The 21,481-nt window shown below is 48.3% G+C and overlaps 1 pseudogene; it reads right to left on the bottom strand.

Annotated features, from left to right (window-relative positions):
* Nucleotides 1–21,481, bottom strand: part of LOC135222893 (uncharacterized) — a 78,378-nt pseudogene that overhangs the window by 38,581 nt on the left and 18,316 nt on the right.

Genomic DNA, 21,481 nt, shown 5'->3' with positions numbered 1-21,481 from the left:
CTACTGAAGCAAAGAAAAGAATTACCACATGAATTAAAACCAATATCACTTATCCCAAATGAACTTTATGAAAAGAAATTTATTCTTTATTATGAAAAGAAATTTACCAAAACAGTGATCCCTCTAACTTTATGAAAAGAAATTTATTCTCAAAATAAACGATAAGGAGTAATAATTCTTTGAACTTTTGTACTGACAATATTTGACTCAAAAGATCAAATATATATTTTAATACGAATACTGTACCTATACCTTAAAAACTAGGACTTGTACATTAAGTCATATCTTGTGCCTATGAAGAAAAGAGTACACAATACTTACAAATCTTTTCAGTTATAAATTAATTTTGGATGCTGCAGACAAGAAGACAGTATTGAAATGTTTATTATTTACTAAATAAAGAGATTCATTAAAGTTAAAGTTTTCTGTACTCCATCACTTGATTGGGTTCTGAGGTAACAGGTTTGATTATGAGCAAGTTCCCATATTCAATCACCACTGAAAACTTACTAATCAGAAACAAATGTTGTAGAAGAATTACATGTGATTTGAGTAACAATCTCTTATCTCCTGAGGTACTGATTAGGACTGCAACTCTATTTTTAGTGGTCATCAGGATTACAAAATGAAAAACCCATTCAAAGTCTCCAAAACAATCAGCAATATGTGGTAGACAAAGATTACATTTAAACTTATGGCTGTTTACCAAGAGAATTCTTTTCTAAATACACATGGTACTGTACCTTGTTTTTCAGTTATTGAACCCCTGTTAATTTCATTAATAATCTTCGTACCAGTGTCCTTCAAATGCCAGCAGCATATCTACCGAACAGAGGGTTTGATATTTGTATATCAAGCGACCACACTATCAGTATGACTACCTTACACCTGAAATCAGACCAGTCCAGCGAGCGAATGACGTGTCTATTCCTTTACGCGCCCGAAGGAAGAAGGAAAGGTACAAGAGAAAGAAGGAGACCAGCCAACTCACTCATTCTCTCATCCACACAATCATCTTAGTTAAGGTACAAAAATGCCCTGTTAAGGGCAACTATGAGTACACAACCTGCTGGGCAGCCACCACAGGACCCAGGGAAAATGTGTCCGCAGATCTGTGGGCAACAACCTTAAGATAGAAAGAGGTGAAAGTGGATTGGCATAACCAAGTACCAGCGCTCAGCACTCTATGTACAGCCAAGTTCTTTTAGAAAGCCAGAGAGGGACCAATACTCCTAACATCATGCGCTCTAGCCTGCACAGACGTGGTGGTGTAATCATCAAGAGTCAAGTATGCCTGTCTGATGGCTTCCCGTATCCAAAAAGAGATAGTATTCTTAAACAACTCTTTCTTCATACGGCCTGTGCTAACAAAAAGTCTGCGGCAGCCTGGTCCAAGGTGCAGAGTCCTTTAAAGGGGGCCGGCTGGCTAATGCCGTTTTTTAACGACAGGACTTTGACATTCTACCACTTAATAAGGTGACTTGGGACATCTCCAAACGGCATATGATTTTCGCCTCTGACCTTTGGTTTTGTGACGCCAGGGCATTTTATCCTGAAAAATTATAACAATTTTTCAATTCTATCTCCTCCCTTGATATCTAATATTAAGACCTGGGATTACTACCATATATAGACCTGGGCCGGTATTTATCATAGCTCCTATACATCTCATAAATACTCTCTCTTAAGTCACTCAAATCCTATCATAGTTAAGAGGAAACTTCTAAAGAGTGTTTTATCAACGCTCTGAGAGAATCTCTTAGCTATGAAAAACGGTATGTTTAGGAGAAACTTTTAAGCGAAGATCTCGCTAACAATAGCGGAAAATATAGTGCTACGATCCATGAATATACGATTTTCGCCATTATTTTAATAAAAAAAAGTATTTTAAAATTCAATATATTCATTAATTATGATATTAACCTTGTGATCTGTATATTATTGTTGAATTCAAAAGTAGAGATAGATAGATAGATAGATAGATAGATAGAGATAGAGAGAGATAGATAGATAGAGATAGATAGATAGATAGAGAGAGATAGATAGAGATAGATAGATAGATATAGAGATAGAGATAGATAGATATAGAGATAGAGATAGATAGAGATAGATATATAGAGATAGATAGAGATAGATAGATATATAGAGATAGACAGATAGATAGATAGATAGATAGAGATAGAGAGATAGATAGAGATAGATAGAGGGAGATAGATAGATAGATAGATAGATAGATAGATAGATAGATAGAGAGATAGATAGATAGATAGAGATAGATAGAGATAGAGAGATAGATAGAGATAGATAGATAGATAGAGATAGAGATAGATAGATAGATAGATAGAGAGAGATAGATAGAGAGATAGATAGAGATAGATAGATAGAGAGAGATAGATAGATAGATAGAGATAGATAGAGATAGATAGATAGATAGAGATAGATATATAGAGATAGAGATAGATATATAGAGATAGAGATAGATAGATAGATATATATATATATATATATATATATATATATATATATATATATATATACACACACAAATAAATGAGACATGAAAGAGGTGAAACACTAGTACTATAGGCCTAGTGCTCCTCTCTCGCTACTAACCAAAAACAGCTCTAAGGATTTTCATTTTCATTCCATTCTTGACCCTTCGTGTCTAATCCTTTGCCAATATATGTGATCAAATTAATCAATCCATTAATTTTGAGAGAGAGAGAGAGACTGATGTTAGAAAACCGCAGAAACCTCTCTGTGCGGTTGGCAATCGCCTCTCTGATCAAGTCAGTCACATACATGTGGCCACTTGATCAACTCTATATCTTTTTTTAAACTCACTGTCGTCATACAACTCGAAATAATATCCAGTCTTGGACGAAAATTCCTATGGCGGCGAACGCGGTGTTCTTGTTCGTCTGCCATGTTTACGTCTGTGACTACCGCTATGAGAAACTCGTAAGTACTTAGGAGACCCCTCCACACTCTTAAATCTCGGCCTGAGATATGAGTACTCATAGCGCGTAAAGAGGCTTCGTAAAATTCTCTTAAGAATTTTCATAACTTTAAGAGTGTTTTAATGATTTAAGAGTACTCTTAAGGATTTGCGAGCTTTGATAAATACGGGCCCTGATGTAGACCTCCAATCAAATGGAGTTTTTTTTTCTAAAAGTCATTTTTTTTGCTAGATATGAATTTTTCAATATGGTAAAAAAATAAACCCTATAAATCACGAGAAAAAAATTTATAAAAAAAAGACGCAAACAAAAAATTGGAAAAAAGGGCTCTATTTGATTGTTCTATAATGTCTTTTCTGAGTTATATACCAAATTCCAATGTCATAGCTTTAAAATGACAATTTGTCCAAAATTGCATTTTTCCTAACTATACAAACCTGAGGTCCTTTTACAATAGGAAGGTACTAGCGGCAGCTGGATAGGTCGTAAGCTTTCGAACAAGGGGTTCGGTAGTTAACTGCTTGTCCGACAGGGCGCGCGCGCGGCGACTGGGAGGGTAAACAAATCACTTTTGCTTTTGGCCCAAGCAAAAACTGCAGAGTGAGGGGTGGCATGAGGTGGGACTATGTGTAAAAGGACCTCAGGTTTTGTATAGTTAGGAAAAATGCAATTTTGGACAAATTGTCATTTGTTCCGACACGGCATACAAACCTTCGGTCCTTTTACAATAGGAAGACTCACTTCTTGGTGGGAGGGAATCTGAGTCTTTGTGAACAGACTGGTGTTCGCCCAACCTTGGAATGCCTCCCTGGGCGTAAGAGCGAGGGAGGGATCCAAGCCTCTGTCCGATTGATCGGGGTGGTGCACCGCAGGATCAATGGTCAGACCTCTGGACCAAGTACTAAGAGAGAGGCAAGCGTAATCTCTTCGTACCAGCAAACAGAACAAGTTCCTATTTGCAAGAGGCAACATAAAGTTATGGTTTGTCTCTTGTTGGCATCCACGTTACCCCCCCCTTGTAGGAGGAAGTGGTGGATATTCGCTCCCATCCCTAGTGAAAGGATAGGATGGGGGCTCTGTCGAGTAGCTCACCGGCATCTCGTCCTTATCCAGCAAGGTGATGACCGTATCCCTCTACCCACAGGTTAATAGAGAGAAAAAAAGATAGGAAGAGAAGCAGTCACTCTCTCATTCACTTATCTATTCTTACAGTCACACCAGGACTCGATGCTGTTCAGCCTGCTAGGTCTGGTTAGCTACACAACGTGTTGAGCAGCCACCACGGGTCCCAAGGAAACGATCCAAGGACCTGTGGGCAATATCCAAAAGGTAGAAGGAGGTGCCAGTGGTCTGGTTGTACCAGACCCCTGCCTTCAGTACCTGCGCCAGCGGAGAAGTTCTTGTGTAACTCGAGGGAGTGTACTTCTAGGTCATCTTGGTGCTGACGAAAGAGTCTTCAACACTCAGCCTGGGATGTCGAGGTTTCTTCAGAACAAAAGCGCGGTCGCGCTTTCACAGGACAAAGCAGCATCTCCTTCGCATCGAAGGCGGTGAAGTCCCATTAGGGAGGGGATTGTGAAGGACTCTAACCGATCGTCAGGAACCGAAGGGTTCAGAGTCTTCGCTACGAATTCGGTACGAAATCGAGCGTCACGAATCCCCATCCCCTGGATGCTTGACTTCGCAGGAAAAGTCATGCAATTACCTCAGAGGAAAAGAAGGGAATGGTCGTATGACCTATCCCTCTTCTCGACTTCGGTGATGTCCTGTACCCATACTGGTCTATCCGTCTGCAGCGAAGTTGTTCTTCTCGGTAGTGGATAGGACACCGACACTCAATGGTGGGTGTCGATGGTATGGGTACTGTGACAAGCCGTTAGGACGAAGAAAAGACTGTTATGGAACAACCGAACTAAGTCCACAGCGAAGTTCGTAACAGACTTGGGCGCTCTGACAGCTGCCGACTGACTGCGTTCGGTAGGAGGCAAGTTGTCCAAGCACCCGAGCAAGTCACGTGACCTTCGCCTTAAAAGGGTTATGCCAAGAGACTAAACAAATAATTTGTTCGTCACCGATGCCAGAAGCAAAGGTGATGACTCTCTTAAGGCATGTGCCCAACAGGCGAAAGTCAATTGCCTTCTAGAGACCGAGGTCCCTGATGGCAAGATATCTCATAGTATAGTTGATTCTCGGCTAAGGAGAAACAACACTATGTGTCGTTGAAGACAAGAAGTACAGAAAATGCAACCTACGTCTTCACAGCTGAACCGAGAGAAGGATTCTCAAGATTCTGAACCTGTGCTACAAACACTGAGAACGCTAACCGCTATTCATTGCTGTCCGGTGAGGATCGTAGTTGCAATGAAAGCGGAGCGCTTTTCAGTAATGAAGACACAGGGAATACTGCCTGAAGAACTGCTTCTCATGGGCTGAACATTTGGAAGTAGAGCTGTCAGGTCGGAGAGTAGGCGATGTCTTCTGACACATCTGTTAATTCGGGGCGAACAATGAATAATTGCACACCTACGAATACGAGATATTTTGAAGACAAACTCAGATGTCTGCAAAAATCATTCGCATTATCGCGGTGCGATGCAGCGGGTGACTAGTACAGACTTCTGTTACCGTGGCGTAAACAGAACGATGAAAGAGTCCAAGAGATATCTCTGTTGAAAATTCTCGCAATGTCGAAGTCGATGAAATCGAGCGTCACGCAGTAGATGGTCCTTCATTATTGCGAGAATCCCCGTTAATCAGAGACCTAAGTCCATGATTGTTGGGCAGAGATACGGTTCGGTAGTCAATCAAACCAGGGGAGAGAGAGACGTAACCGACCCACCGTGCATCTCCGAGACCTAGCTGATACTGAGCCGCTATCAGGCAGTTCAATACGCAGTAGCTCTCGGTGACTCGTCATCCTGAGTTGCCAGGTAATCCATTATTCCACGAAGGAATGCGTTCGGCTAGAACCATCGAGCATAAAGAATACTCTCGAGCAATTATATTTAAACGAAACGGATTTCGGTAAATACAAAAGCTGATTTGTGTTTGTCATGACAATACCAAGTATCTAAAATCGAAACTGATAACTGCTGGGAGGTTGCAGGCAACCCCGAGTTGCAGTTCAATTAAGATACAATTCGTCTCGGTCACAAACCGTAGGAGTTAACTACGGTATGCGCCTACCCCCCCCCGGACAATTCAACTGTTAAAAGAATCATGTCGCGAGGGTAATATACGTAGTATATTTGTAGTTCTGTACAACGACCTCCATCCTAAATTCTTTTCCCCTCGAGGAATAGAATAAGGATTGGAGATCGACCGCCTTCGTTCTCTAGTCAAGAGAGTGAAGGAGAATCTTTCCCAAAGGAAAGCTTCATGGTGAACAGAATACCGAAGACGATAGTTCAAGCCAAACTGGAAGTTCCCGTCCGTTCTTCTCTATTCCAGGTTAATCGCCTACTGTGAGATACTCTTCTTTCAGCAGCAGTCTTCTTCCAAATGCTAGAAATTACAGGAATTCGAGCATAAGCGAGGTTCCCGATTATCGTGTAACAATTATCGGGGATTCTCGCTCACTTTGGACCGTGGTCTCGCCTAAGTGTTTGGAGATCGTAAAAAACTCGAACACTCTGAGTGCGCTAGAAATTCCGTAGAATTCTAAGCACTCCGCGAACCCCCACCGAATTCGTCAAACGATATCGGCTGGTGGTCCTCTCGATTCCCGTAGAAATCGAGAAAGGGGCAGGATCTCTCCTCAACGACCGGGGCTTACGTCAGGTAGGACCCGAAGGTCCCCCCGGTAGCGCAGCCCCTAACGTGGGATCTTACAGAGAAATCTCTGTAGGATCCCTCCCCTTTCCCTCGTAGCCGTAAGGAGAGAGGGAATGGGGGAGGAATTGGATACTGGCTCGCCTTCCCAGCGGAACTAGCAGTTGGAGAAGAAAAGGAGCAGCCATCGCCTTACGGCGATGGCCTCTCAGAGCCTGGGAAAACGTATAGTCAGGAGGAAAACGTTTTCCCCGTTAGGAGGGTTACGAACTCATACTGTAGGGAAGGGGCTGCCGCCACTGTGAACGTCGTCTGGGTGGGGCTGATCGACACCTGACAGGAGAGAGCCGCTACCGTCCTCCGACTCATTCCAGTCCTCGTCGAGGGTTGAAACCTCTCAGGAGGACCGAAGGGGTATTCAAATACGGTGTCCGAAGACACGTAAAAACGCCTCTGTCGCAGTAGAGGAGGTGGAAGTAGCTTGTTCGACTGGCCAGAACTGAGAGCGCCTTCTTGTCCGGAGACGAGAGACTACCTGGTTCAACACAGTCGGCAAGTTCCGATCGTGGCAGACCCACCGTCGATTTGGGTTCCCTCTCGGGCCCCAAAACGACTCGAGCCGAGACGTGGCTCTGCTGGTGGGAGCGGCGATACTTCCCCGAGGTCGTTGTGCTGACGAATCAGCACCATAACCTCGGCAAGAAAGTTCCTCTGGATCTCGAAGTCACAGCATCTTGCAGAGTAGGACCGTTAAGCCCTTCGAACAAGAGCATATTCGAGAACCTTCCTCGTAAGAAGGGGGAAAACAGCGACAGCCCTCTCGGTCTTCTCCATCCACTTGCGCATACGTCCTGGCCGGTCCAAGAACCGTGCCTGGCACGTAGGGCGTCGTGGTGGGATCATGAGGGGGGGGCGCACCCCTCACGATCACTCCTCAATACCTCGCTCCTCCCGGGGTAACCCGAGGAGGTTGAAGGTACGGGAGAGGCAGACCTGACGCTCCCTCCCTCGCTCGCTGGCAGAACCACAGGCTTGGAGGGCTGCAGGCGATCGTCAACCCGCGGTGGCGATCGAGCTGCAGGCCTGGTCGAACCGTCTCGCTGTGGAGAACGGCTGGACTGAGCACAGCGGCCCCGATCTCGAGTGTCAGAAGAGCTGGTGCTGGTTGCCGTACCCGATCGCTCTCTGTGAGAGCGACGGTCAGGCGACCTGCAGGCTCCACTGTCACAGTGAGACCGGTGCTTGTCCCTCACGGCACGTCACGTCGCTGGTTCCAGCCGTGGCTGGCACCGGCGAACGGGGGGACCTCTTCCCAGCCTCAGCCCGTGGCCGGTCGTGGACCGTCACGTCCCCGGGTAGCCAGCTGGTCGCCGCGAGAGCGAGAGCTGGTCTGGTGAGAGTCGCGTGAGCGGCTGTCCACCAGTCTTCCGCCCCGTGCCGTGAACCTGACGCTGAGCGGGCTCAGAGGTCTGGTTCCTGGCTGCACGGTCGCTGGTAGGCGACCGTACACTCGGTACCCCCCGCGAACGAGAGGCCGAGACGGACCCTGATGCAGTGGCAGAACCACTGACACCAGGCGAGGAAGTACCGGTGTTAGCCGTGTACCCCTCTTGGTCCCCGTAGTCTTCTTCCTTGCGGAAGAAGAGACGGGCCCCGCTCCGAAGGAGCAGAGGACCAGCGGAAGGAAACCCTCCCGTCCCACCGAGGTGAGACGGGTCCCGAGAAGCTCCCGAGGGAGACTTCTTAGGAGGGAGGAGGCAACCTTCTTCTTCCTCGGCTGTAAAGCCTTAGAAGTCGAAGGGGAAGAGGCGGCAGCCGACGACGATGAAGAAGAGAAGACGACGACGACGACACCCCTTCCTCCTCTTCTTCGTCAGCTTCCTCATCAGGACAGACGTAAGATCTGCTATCCAGGGCGGAGCCGGGGCTGCTGTAGCCGAAGCCACAGGGCCCGGACGCACCTGTACAGACAGACCAAAGTCTGGGGTAGTACCACCACGAACAGGGACGACGTCAGCAGGTATGGGCATCTCAGGAACAGCAGCACAGCAGCACAGCAACGGCAGGGACAGCCAGCGCAGCAACGGCAGGGACAGCCAGCGCAGCAACTGCATGGACAGTCAGCCCAGAATCGGCAGGTACGGCAGGCAGCACCGGAAACACAGGAAGTGGAGCAGCAGCCAGCAACATCCTGGTACCGGCGGCAGTCCAGGGGCGAGCTCTAGGCAGCGGAAGTGTGGTCGCGGCAGCGCGGCAACCACGAGCGGCGGCGGCACGCCCCCCTCTCTGTACGGCGAACGGCACTTCACAGCGGCTGTAGGCAAGACTGTTACCACGTGAGGCGAGTACACCAGGTGAGGAGGGACGTCGTCACCTGGACGTGGTCCCACACTCCATGGGTGACCGCAGTAGGCCCAGACATAGAAAACCGCAGCCCCTGGACACTAGCACGCCCTGCAAATGGAAGGACGCCCATACCTCACCAAGGTCCACCCTCGTGGCAATAGCACCTGCGGAAATAACAGTAGTAGTGATTAGTGGGGGGAAGTCCCCTCGCGCGGGGGGGTGAGCCCCACACCGAACGAGCGGAAGACCCCGAATACAATTGTACATCGGGCACCGAGCGCCCTCCCCGCGCTCGACGGATCGGGCGAGGAGAAGAACCCAGATAACCTCCCCCCCCCGAAGGGAAAGGGCCATCTGTGGGAGTTGAGCGGGGGGGGGGGGGGGGGGGGGGGGGGGGATTCTCGTTCCCCACCCCCGCACAGCACCCATGTACCCAACAATAATAATAAGAGCCCGAGAGCAATCGTGCCCTCGGCACCGAATGCAAGGGCATAAGGATCAATTCCCCTACTGAGCGGAACTTGAACCAAATAAATATTGATGCAATCAATAATAAAAGGAATAAAATGAAAAAGAATCTTGCATTACGATTCACTTCACAATGAATAAGGGCTCGGATCGAGCGCATTTGCGCCCTCGGTACCGAGCGCAAGGGTAAAAGGATCCATTCCCGATTATGAACGGAAACCTTGATCCATAATGAACTGATGCAATCAAAATATATATGAAAATGAAAAAGAATACTGCGCTTGCGATTTCACTTCATACAAAATAAAAAGGGGAAGGATCAATTCCCGGGAAATAGCGGAAACATTGATCCAAGTAAATAATGCAATCTCAATAAAATATGAAAATGAAAAGAACTGCACTTGCGATTTCACTTCATTCAAATAAAAAGGGGAAAGGATCAATTTCTGGGTAAGAGCGGAAACTGATCCAAAATGAGTATTGCTACAATCAAAATAATATATGAAAATGAAAAAGAATACTGTACTTGCGATTCCACTTCCATACAGAATAAGTTTTCGTGCCGAGCGCATTCGCTCGGCAACGAGCATACAGGTCAAAAAAATATAAATGAAAAGAGCACTTACTTACGATTTTCATCTACACATTTCCAACCAAAATATACGCTCGGAGCGAGCGCTCTCCCGCCCTCGGCACCGAGCATACACAATACGAGGATCATTTCTGGGAAAATGAATTCCGCACTTACGCCCTTCAGTCCCGGCACTCGGGTAATCGGAGGGCGTGGAGAAACCAAGATCCTTTAATTCACAATTGAAAATAATATGAAATGATTGTACTTACAATTCAGTTTTCACTAGATAAATAGAAAAAGAAAAACACAACCATGCGAAAGCAACGACGATGAAGCGGGCAGAGAGCGATGATACACGTCTACACGCCAGCAGGCCGAAAGCAAAAGTGATTTGTTTACCTCCAGTCGCTGCGCGCGCGCGCCTGTCGGACAAGCAGTTAACTACCGAACCCCTTGTTCGAAAGCTTACGACCTATCCAGCTGCCGCTAGTACCTTCCTATTGTAAAGGACCGAAGGTTTGTATGCCGTGTCGGAACAAACTAAGTGAGGAGATAGATTTTGAGGTCAATAAGTATAGTTTTGAGATACGGGCATTCCAAGTTTAATAAATAATGATTATTATGACTGCTATTTCTTTTTTGTGTATTAATGAACCAAAACTATTTTATTTATCATAATTTAATCATAAATGATGATCCCTTTGCTATATATCGTAGCCTGGGGCACTGCTTGAGGCAAGATGGGGCACTCCTTCCTACGTAACCCCTCTCTCCCCTTCACTAACTCGGCTTATTACAGCGAATTTCTTTGTATGTTAGCAAGATGTTTTCCTTGTATTTTCCTCTTTGGCATGATGACATTCTTGCCGAAACAAAGATAAACAAACGTAAATGCAAGAGAATGTCAGAGGTGAAACTCGAGGTGTACTCTCTTTTACAAAGACAATTTAATAAATCATGATTATTATGAATTTCATATTCCATTTTGGGTATTAAAAAACCTAAAACTATGTTATTTATCATAAATGAAGATCTCTTTGCTCAAAGATCGTAGCCTTGGGCACTGTGTGACGTGTGCTGTCAGGCAAGAAGGGGGCGTTACTAGGCAACCCTCCCCTCTCTCTTCACTAACTACGCGTATATTATGATATTCTGTAATAATACTTGAGCGATTTTTCTTCGTCTGTATGTTAGCGAGATGTTTTCCTTGTCTTTTCTCATTGGCATGATGAACTTCTTGCCGAAACATACATAAACATACGTTAAAAGCAAGCAAATGTCACGAGGTGAAACTCGAACGTGTAATCTACTTGAAGTCTGTGGTCGTACTGATTCATGATTGAACCAGACACTCGCTTCTGCGAGCCACGGAATCTCTACAGATGCCATTTCTCACAATTTCTTTGCCAATAATTATCAAAAAATTTACGATAACAGAAGAATATTGCATTTTCTTGTACGGATGAATGTTTTAGGCTTATTGAGTTAAGTTTACTATTATCCTGTAACTACGAAAGTAAGAGGAATTTTGACGAAATATTTTCGTATGCGTATTCTCAATTGCCACGTGAAGCTCCATGAATTTTTTCATGACTTTGCATTTTTCGCCTATACCACCATATATAGGGGTTCCGGCCGGCCCCCTTAAGATAGCAACGCAGTGCCCAGACAGGGCACAACAAAAGCTCTTGAGCATCACCACCCACAAAGTCATTCAGTAATGGAATGGAAAACGAAGTGAACCTGTCATCGTGCACAGTGGGGGATTTTGGGTCTTGGCCACGAATTCTGGGACAAATTCGAAGGACACCCGACCCCCAACCCCTGTTGTGCTTCACCTCATAGCTCAGACTGTGGAGCTCTCCTACCCTCTTGGAAGATGCCAAGGCCAGAAGGAAAACTGTCTTGAGCGTCAAGTTCCTGTCTGATGAGCAACGCAAGGGCTCATATGGACTCTTAGTGAGCTCTTGAGAACCAAGGAAACATCCCACGTCGGAGGCTTGAGCTCTCTAGGACTCGACTGGTCAAACCCCTTAACTAGCAGGAAAGTTCCAGGAAGAAGAGATGTCGATACCTCTAAGGCATAACACCAAACTCAGGGCAGCCCTGTAGCCTCTAATGGCAGAAACAGACAAACGTTTCTCGTCTCTGAGGAAGGTTAAAAAGTCTGTTATTCAGTGAATAGAGGTTGCAAGGGGAGAAAAACCCTGTTTATGACACCAATCACAGTAGATCGCCCATTTGCCTTGGTAAACCGTGGAGGTCGACTTTCTGAGACTGCTGGACATATGCCCTGCTGTTCTCTGAAAAAAGCCTCTCGCTCAGAGGAGATACTTGATAGCCCCCAACCGTTAAGAGACAAGGATTCTACTGACTGGTGGAACTTTTCCGTGTGGGGCTGACACAGGAGATGTCGCCAATGGAATCTCCCTAGGAACCTCTGACAACAACGACAGCAGATCTGTGAACCATTCCACCTGAGGCCACAGAGGGGCTACCACGTCCTCTGCTAATGCTAATGATCTGGGACCACTGAACAGAATATCTCCAGCTTCCTGTTTGAAGCGAGTCACAAAAGCTCCAGCATGGTCTCACCCCCAAACCTGGAAAAGCTTGTCTGCTCCACTTGGTGAAGGGACCACTCTGTGCCTAGGATCTGATCCTGATGACTGAGTTTCAAGCAGCAACAATGCAGATACATACAAAGGTAAACAGGTTTTACAGTTTTGTTCTTGATCATCTTCTTCCCACCGTTATCCCCTGCATTAAGGGGTTGGTTGTCTGATGTTCTTTCTCCTCTGCCTTCAATCAAAGGCATCATCCTCCAACAAGCCTTTTCTCTCCATATCTTCCTTCACTTTAATCACCATCTAATTCTCTGTCACCATCTTGATCTTCTTCCTCTAACAGGCTCCTCTCAAGCCCTCTTCACTCCCTCCTCATCATCCATCCTCAAAACATGCCCATACCATCTCAATCATGCATCTGTTATCACCTCTGTAATCTTTACTAAGCCTGCCTGCCCTTCTTATTTTGTCATTTTCCAATCTCTCAAGCAGTGATATTCTCATAACCCACCTCAGCAATATCATCTCTGTTCTCTCAAACATTGCTTCCTCATTCCTTCTTAGAGCCATGTTTCTGAATGATACATTACACTGGTCTAATTATTATCCTGTAGATCTTGACTTTTAGCTTGATTGACATTTCATATCACAATCTACTCCAGCTACCTCTCTCCACTTTCCTCCCTCTTGGCTTAAGGTAGATCATAAGTATTTAAACTTTTCCACCTGTTTTATAATGGAGCCTCTTCATTCTTGTGTACTAACTTACGAATCCTATGGCACAACAACTTTTTCAAAAAACAGGCACATGCGTCCACTCACCCCAACCACTCTCTTGAAAGAAGACTACACCTTTACCAAGATAAACATAGCAAACTTCTTGAGACTACAGGGTATAATCTTAATGGTATTTCCTCTCTCACACAAGCCCTCAACTTACTAACAGAAAAACATCTTCATTGCATTCTTTCTATATCCTCCAAAGTTAGCAACTTACTATCAGTCTCACTGACTTCTACCACATCGTCATTTTCACCTCGACTCATACTAACTACGTAATCCCACAAACTTAGCCATACAGACCAACTCATCCTATATTTTGGCTACTACTAACACCTCCTTCAACAATAACCCTTTCCATATCCACAGTCAACTTATTCATTCTTAAAAAATTTATTCCAAACAGAAAACAACAAAACATTTATTTGTTTCCTAACACCACAAACTTAAACTCTACCTCCAATTTTCCCACTTTAACTTTCAACTTTACCTCTCCCCATCGCGAAATCTTCCTGTTATCCCTCTTATAGGGATATTTACAATTCGTCTTTCAACACTGCGACTCATACTTTCTATATTTCTAACAATTTGTGCACTTACTAAAGAAATCTGTGCCCCCGCCCATCTAATAATCCACAATACTGACCATGGTTTACGCTAGCTCCTGCTGTCGTTTTATCACTTCTATCATCTTCACACTGATCACCTCGGTCTCAATTTACCAAACAAACTTCTTATTCCTCTTCCCCTTGATTATCAACTACTAACTGCACAGAGGGTTCTGCTTCCCTAATGCTTTCTTCCTCTACACACTCCTTTTCATATTCATCCTAATCAACAACCCAGTTACAGTGCACCCCACTTAAACTCTGCAAGTGCAACATACTGTCACCCCTTTTTATTCCTTCTTTATGATATACTATGGGTTTTCACCGCCAAGGTGCACATACACCACCACTTTATACTTCTTACTTACTGCAATCAGCACCTCTTGGAACAGAGCCACTCCCAGACACATCATCACTTCCAACTCCTCCTTATGCTGGCTCACATTCTTCAACCCTAACATCCAGGCCTCTTACAAACTTCATCTATCACTTCTCTTTGGAGATCATTCATGCTAGCAGGCACTCTTGCTTTCTATCCATCATTTGCTATATCTTTCAATCCAAACCACATACAGGCAGTCTCCGGGTTACGACGGGGGTTCCGTTCTTGAGACGTGTCGTAAGCCGGAACATCATAAAAAATCCTAAGAAAACCTTACTTTTAATGCTTTTGGTGTACTGAAAACTATGTAAACTGCATTCTTATTGCATTTTTCATCAAAAAAACCTTCAAATATTGATTATTTTGCATTTTTGGTGTCATATTTCATCTGCCAGATCAGTGTTGTAGGCGTCGTAACCCTGGAACATGCGTCGTAACCCTAATTCTGATGAATACGATTGAAAAGCGCCTTAACCTCGGAACGTCTTAAGCCGAGACTGTAATAACCCGGGGACTGCCTGTACTTTCAAACAAAGAATCTTCCCCTTCTTTACTCTTTACAACCAACGCTTTTGGCAGATATTTGGGATTTATATCCCCCTACTAATCTGGACTTCATATCCGCAAAGACACTTCTCTTCCCAAAGATATACTCCACTACAAAATTAAAATCACTTAAATCATCCATTATTCTCACAATCCTAACATCCACATCTAAAACTACACGTATTCCCCTGATCCCAGTCTTTGCATTTGTCACATTTTAGTTAGAACAAGCAAATCTGCCCTCTGCAATTGGAACATGTGTGCAAGTCATACTTACAGGAAGTAAGTCTAGTCTTACAGCCTTTGCTGCAATATGTATACCTAATATGTACAAGAAAAGCTAGAATCTGACACACTGAGTCAAACTGGTCAATCCAGCACTGTTGTACCTACTCTTACCCGCATGTGGGTGGAGACTAATTACCTACACAAAAAAAATGCTACCACAAATATGACAATTTGTCGAAAATTGCATTTTTCCTAACTATACAAACCTGAGGTCCTTTAACAATAGGAAGGTAACTAGCGGCAGCTGGGACGGTCGTAAGCTTCGAACAAGGGGAGAACGGTAGTTAACTGCTTGTCCGATCGTGCGCGCGCCGCGCGCGCCCGGGCGGTGAAGAATCACTTTTGCTTTAGGCCCATGCAAAAAGTTGCAGAGTGATGGGGTGGTATGAGGTGGGACTATATGTAAAGGACCTCAGGTTTGTATAGAGGAAAATGCAATTTTCGACAAATTGTCATTTGTTCCGATACGTAATACAAACCCTCGTCCTTTAACAATAGGAAGACTCACTTCTTGGTGTGGGTGAATCTGAGTCTTTTGGTGAACAGACTGGTGTTCGTCCAACCTTGGAATGCCTCCCTGGTCGTAAGAGCAAGGGAGGGATCCAAACCTCTGTCCGATTGATCGGGGTGTGCACCGCAGGATCAATGGTCAGACCTCTGAGCCAAGTACTAAGAGAGAGGCAAGCGTATCTCTTCGTACCAGCATTGCAAGAACTTGTTCCTGTACAGGAGCCAACATAAAGTTATGGGTTTGTCTCAAGTAGGCATCCACTCCCTTCCCCCTTGTTGGAGGGAGTGGAGGATATTTGCTTCTATCCCTAACTAAAGGGATAGATTGGGGCTCGGTTGAGTAGCTTACCTGCATCGGATTCCTTTCCAGCATGGTGACGACCGTGACCCTCTGCCCACAGGTAGAGAGAGAGAAAGATGGAGAAGAGAAGCCAGTCGCACTCTCATTCAACCATTCATTCCTACAGTCACACCAGGAATCGATGCTGTTCTGCCTGCTCGGGTGCTGGGTAAGCTTACACAACGTGTTGAGCAGCCACCACAGGTCCCAAGGAAAAAGTATCCAAGGACTTGTGGGCAATATCCCGAAGGTAGAAGGACGTGAAGGTAGTCTGGTTGGCCCAGACACCTGCCTTCAGGACCTGCGCCACGGAGAAGTTCTTGCGGAACGCCAAAGAGGGTCCAATACCTCTGACTTCGTGGGCTCTCGGTCGGAGCGTACGGATGTCGTCACTACCATCAGCCTCGTACGCTCTCCTGATCACCTCACGCAGCCAGAAGAAAGTGTGTTCTTGGATACTTCTTTCTTGGTAACCCCAGTGCTAACGAAGAGGCGTCGACACTCAGGCCTGAGGTGTCGAGTTTTCTTCAGATAGCGCCGTAGCGCCCTCACAGGACAAAGCAGCATCTCATCCGTATCGTTGTCGGTGAAATCCATTAGGGAGGGGATTGTGAAAGACTCGAACCTGTCGTCAGGGATCGACGGATTCTGAGTCTTGGCTACGAAATTCGGGACGAAATCGAGCGTCACAGATCCCCAGCCCCTGGAATGTTTTACATTGAAGGACAGACCATGAAGTTCCCCTACTCTCTTCGCCGATGCCAGGGCCAGCAAGAAGAGGGTCTGAGGGTCAGATCCCTGTCTGACGACTCTCGGAGTGGCTCGAATGGTCTTCGAGTCAAACTCCTAAGGACGAGAGTCACATCCCACTCAGGGGGCCTGAGCTCCCTGGTGGGCAAGACCTTTCGAAGCTCCTCATTAGCAAGGAGATCTCGAACGAGTTCGAGATGTCCAGTCCCCTCAGTTTTAGGACGAGTGCCAGTGCAGCTCTATATCCTTTAACTGTGGGTACTGAGAGGAGTTCTCTCGGCGAAGAAATACGAGGAAATCCGCTACCTGCTGAAGAGTGGCTCTGAGAGGAGATAGACCCCGTCTACGACACCAACCACAGAAGACGGCCCACTTTCCCCTGGTACACAGCTGCAGAGGACTGTCTGACGTTGTCCAGCCATCTCTGTTGCTGCGCTGCGAGAAAAGCCTCTCGTTCGCAAGAGATGGTGGATAACAGCCAGCCGTGAAGTTGTAGGGACTGGACTGCTCGGTGGTACCGCTCTACGTGTGGCTGGGCTAGAAGGTTGTGCCAGTGGGGCATCTCTCTCGGTTCTTCTGCAAGAAGAGCCAGCAGGTCCGGATACACCAAACGGCTTGAGGTCGTTTGGGAGCCACCAGGATCATCCTGAGATTGGGAGTGACCAGCGCTCGGCTGATCACTTTCCGAATCAGACAAAAGGGAGGAAAGGCGTAGACGAAGAGGTTGTCCCAGGGGTGTTGAAGAGCGTCCTCTGCAGCTGCCCATGGGTCCGGCACGGCTGAGCAAAAAACTTGAAGTTTTTTGTTGTGCCGGGTGGCGAACAGGTCTATGACCGGACGCCCCCACAGGTTTGAAGAGCCTTTCCGCCACTTCTGGGTGTAGGGACCACTCGGTCCCTATTACCTGATCCCGACGGCTGAGCTTGTCCGCTACTACATTCCTCTTGCCTGGAATGTAGCGTGCTGACAGCTCTATCGAGTGAGCCGTGGCCCACTCGTGCACCTGCACAGTCAACTGGTGTAGCGGGAGAGACACTAGGCCCCCCTGCTTGTTGACGTATGCCACTACCGTGGTGTTGTCGCACATCAACACCACCGAGTGTCCATCAAGCGGTCTTGGAACTCTTGGAGAGCGTAAAAACGCCGCCTTGAGTTCCAGGACATTGATGTGAAGGTGTTTTTCGTGATGGTCCCACACACCTGCAGCCAGCAACTCCTCCGGTGTGCGCCCCACCCTCCCTCGGTCGATGCGTCTGAGAACAGCAGCATCTCCGGGGGGGGAGTGCGTAGGGGCACTCCTCTTAAGAGGTTCCTGTCGTCGAGCCACCAGGCTAGGTCCTGCCTCACCTTCTCCGTGATGGACACGGGGAAGTAAGGTGGATCCTTTACCTGTGACCAACTCTCCCTAGTCTCCACTGGAGAGACCGCAGGTGAAGACGTCCGTGAGGAACTAACTTCTCGAGTGACGACAGGTGGCCGATCACGACTGCCATTGCTGAGCTGCCTGTTCCTGCCGAGACAGGAACCGGCCGGCTGCCTCCCTGAATTTGCTGATCCTCAAGTCTGCGGGGCGGACTTGAGCTGCTACCGTATCGATCAGCATACCCAGGTACTTCATCTTCTGCTTGGGTTCGAGATCGGACTTCTCGTAGTTTATCACGATCCCTAGATCGCGACAAAACTTTAGAAGTCGATCCCTGTCCTGCAGCAACTGCGAGCGGGAGCTCGCCAGGACCAGCCAATCGTCGAGATACCTCAGAAGACGTATCCCGTGCGAATGGGCCCAAGCAGACACCAGCGTGAACACTCTCGTGAACACCTGTGGGGGCGGTTGAGAGACCGAAGCAAAGTGCCCTGAATTGGTACACCGTCCCGTCGAAGATGAAGCGGAGGTACTTTTCTGAGGACTGATGGATGGGTATTTGGAAATACGCATCCTTCAGGTCCACTGAAAGCATGAAGTCGTTCTCCCTGATGGAGTCCAGCACGGAACGTGCCGTCTCCATCTTGAACCGAGTCTGGCGAACAAATCGGTTCAGGGGAGAGAGATCTATCACCGGGCGCCAGCCCCCCGATGCCTTTTCCACTAAGAAAAGGACGGCTGTAAAAGCCCGGTGACCGATCCACTACGACTTCTACAGCTCGCTTGGTCAGCATGGTCTTGATCTCCTGCCGAAGAGCGTCGTCCGTTTGAGGATCCCAGAACATATGTCTGCAAGATGGACCGGGTTGGAGGTGAGGGGTGGCCGAGATTCGAAGGGTAGTAGATATCCCTCCCGAAGGACGTCTACTATCCAGGTCTCGGCACCGTAGCGCTGCCAAGTTGCCCAATGGCTCGCCAGGCACCCCCCCACTTCCGGCAGCTGGTGAGGGGGAACGCCGTCCCTAGCGTTTCCCACCTCGCTTCGACTCTTCCCAGCACCTCCTCGGGGAAAGGAGGGCTGGGAGGAGGGCTGGTTACGGCCTCCTTTACCAGAAGTTGAAGCAGGAAGAAGTCTTTCCTCGGGGCTTCGATGGAGCAGCCGTCTTAGCAGCCGAGGAAGCGCTAGCTAAACTCTTAGGCTTAGCCGCAGATGTACGAGGTTGCCCAGAAACCTTCGTAACTGCCTGGTGAACCAGACGGTCACTGTCATCAGTGCGCCGTCTTTCCACCGCAGCGTCCACCATCTCTCCGGGAAAGAGAGCGGAGGAACTCTTCATTGGTCCGTTACGTAGTCCATTTACCGCTTCACGCCCGGCCCCCTTGGCTACTCGTGTAAGGACAGCGTCCCTACACACGGAGAACCAAGTTGGCCCACAGGTTTGCCGTCTGATGGCGAGGTAGGAGATGGCCCTACCTCCAGACTGGCACAGTCTCCTGAAGTCGGGGTCGTCTTCCGAGGGCAGCGCCCCCGGCGTCGGCCGCGACTTGGATACTGTGAGGGACCACAGATCCAACCAAGAGACTGCCTGGAAAGCTGCCATAGCGGTAGCTTCCAGCCAGTGCCTCCTGCTGCGAGAAACCACAGGTTCTCCGACAGGAGCTGCTGCAGGGACACACCTGGAGTTAGCCTAGCTAGCTCCGGGTTAACCTGTTTGGGCGGTATTGGATCTACTGATGGCACTAGAACTTCCGCTGTCGCTGCAGAGGAGGAGGAAGTAGCTTGGAAGACCGTCCTGACTTAAGTGAGTCCTCTCGTCCTGAGACGAAATTCTCCACCTGGTCAAGGACTGAGTCTGCAAGCTCTGATCGCGGCAGTCCCACCGTCAATTTGGGTTCCCTCTTCGGGCCCCAAAATGACTCGAGCCGGGACGTGGGCTCAGATGGTGGTAGCGGCGATCCTTCCCCCAGGTCGTTGTGCTGACGAATCAGCGCAATAACCTGGGCAAAGTTCCTCTGGATCTCAGGAGTCAGCGTCCTGAGGAGTAGGACCGTCCAGTCCCTCCAACAGGAGCAGCTCTCGAGACCCTCCTCCTTCAGAAGGAGGAACAGCAACAGACCCCTGACGGTCGCCTCCAACCACTTGCGCGTACGACCTGGCTGGTCCTAAAACCATGCCTGGATCGTGCGGCGTCGTGGCGGGATCGTGAGCGGCGCACCTCTCACGATCACTCCTAGGTACCTCGCTCTTCCCGGTGTAGCCCGAGGAAGTTGAGGTATAGGAGAGACAGACCTGACGCTCCCCCCCCCGTTCGCTGGCAGGACCAGCGTACGTGGGGGGCTGTAGCCGATCACCAACCCGCGGTGGGATCGTACTGCAGGCCTGGTCGTGCGCTCACCTGTGGCGAGCGGCTCGACTGAGCACGTCGACCCCGATCTCGTGCGTCAGACGAGCTGCTGCTGGCCACCGTCTCCGTCCGGTCCCTGTGGGAGCGGCGGTCAGGTGATCTGCAGAGCTCGCTTTCGCGGTGAGACCGGTGAGCGTCCTCACGGCACGTCAAACCGCTGGTACCAGCCGAAGCTGGTGCCGTTGGTCGAGGGGACCTCTTCTCAGCCTCAACCCGTGGCCGGTCAGAGACCGTCACGTCAACCCGAGGTACCGGCTGGTCGCTACGAGAGCGGCCGCTGGCCTGGCGAGCGTCACTTCGCGACTCTCGACAGTCTTCTGCTCCGTGCCTCTGTCGCGACGGTGAGCAAGCTCAGGCGTCTTGACGTTGGCTGCACGGTCGCCCGAGGAGACCGTACACTCGGACCTTCTCGCGAACGAGAAGTCGAGCCGGTACCTGACTTAGCAGCAGTGCTACTAAGACCAGGCGCGGATGTACCAGCAGTAGCCAGCCACATCCTTGGTCCCCGTCTTCTTCTTCTTCTCAGAAGAGGAGACGGGCCCCGTTCCCGAGGAACAGGAGGACCAGCAGAAGCACACCCCCCGTCACGCCAGAGCGAGACGGGCCCTTCGAAGGTCCCGTAGGAGCCTTCTTAGGGGGGGAGGAGGCAGCCTTCTTCTTCTTCGGCTTGGAAGCTTAGAAGTCGAAGGGGAAGAGGCGCAACAGACGACGAAAGAAGACGATGAAGACGACGACGACATCTTCCTCTTCTTCTTCCTCTTCTTCGTCAGCTCTCTCAGGACGGACGTCAGGTCTTCCATCCACGGAAAAGTCGGGGCCAATT

This window comes from Macrobrachium nipponense, chromosome 8, assembly GCF_015104395.2.
Source record: "Macrobrachium nipponense isolate FS-2020 chromosome 8, ASM1510439v2, whole genome shotgun sequence".
Classification (NCBI taxonomy): Eukaryota; Metazoa; Arthropoda; class Malacostraca; order Decapoda; family Palaemonidae; genus Macrobrachium; species Macrobrachium nipponense.
Note: the sequence above shows the minus strand (reverse complement) of the source record. Positions and strands in the feature narration are given on the sequence as shown.